Raw genomic sequence first — 688 nt, forward strand, 5'->3', positions numbered from 1 at the left:
TTTGATCGGGTGCTGGCCAGAGGTAAAGAAGTAGATTCCCACAAGAGAAGAGGACTGTCAGTGGGGCGTTTGTGAGGAAAGAGATGAGTATTTCATGCTTTTTGTCCTGGGATTAATTTGCAGAGCTTGGCTGTGATAGTGATTAGCAGGAGGTTTCTGCTGGGCAGGTGTGCAGCAGGCAGGGGGTATAGCTCAGTGGTAGAGCATTTGACTGCAGATCAAGAGGTCCCTGGTTCAACTCCAGGTGCCCCCTCTTTTCTTCTCCTTCAGACCTTCCTTTTGGCAAAGTTTGTCACAGAAAGAAGATGGCGAGGTCTCCTTGGGTCTTGTGAGCTTGAGCTGTGCGGTGAAAGCTGCTTTTCAGCGTTGAAGGTACTGAGGCCCTGACTATTAGGAAACTGCAGGGGTTGTGCACTGTGTGAGACATAACTCCCTGTCTGTGTGTACTTGTCTCTGTTCTTGATTGTCTGTAGTAATTCTCTGTACATCCTTTGGCAGGCACACTGAGGTGCCCAGGGGGCTGTGAAGTAAAGAGTCTTAAGCAGTGGACATAGAAAACTTGTCTCTCTATGGAAACGTTTTTAAAATCGCCTTGTGAAGGTGTTAATCCAAGGGGGTATAGCTCAGTGGTAGAGCATTTGACTGCAGATCAAGAGGTCCCTGGTTCAACTCCAGGTGCCCCCTCTTT

The 688-nt window shown here is 48.5% G+C and overlaps 2 non-coding genes across 2 annotated transcripts; both read left to right on the plus strand.

Moving 5' to 3' along the window:
• Nucleotides 1-181: 181 nt before the first annotated feature.
• On the plus strand, nt 182-253 carry TRNAC-GCA. The gene has a single exon. It is a non-coding gene; the product is annotated as a tRNA-Cys (tRNA).
• Nucleotides 254-612: 359 nt separating this feature from the next.
• On the plus strand, nt 613-684 carry TRNAC-GCA. Its single transcript has one exon. It is a non-coding gene; the product is annotated as a tRNA-Cys (tRNA).
• The last annotated feature ends 4 nt before the right edge of the window (nt 685-688 follow it).

Source organism: Fulmarus glacialis, unplaced genomic scaffold, assembly GCF_000690835.1.
Source record: "Fulmarus glacialis isolate BGI_N327 unplaced genomic scaffold, ASM69083v1 scaffold39232, whole genome shotgun sequence".
Taxonomy (NCBI): domain Eukaryota; kingdom Metazoa; phylum Chordata; class Aves; order Procellariiformes; family Procellariidae; genus Fulmarus; species Fulmarus glacialis.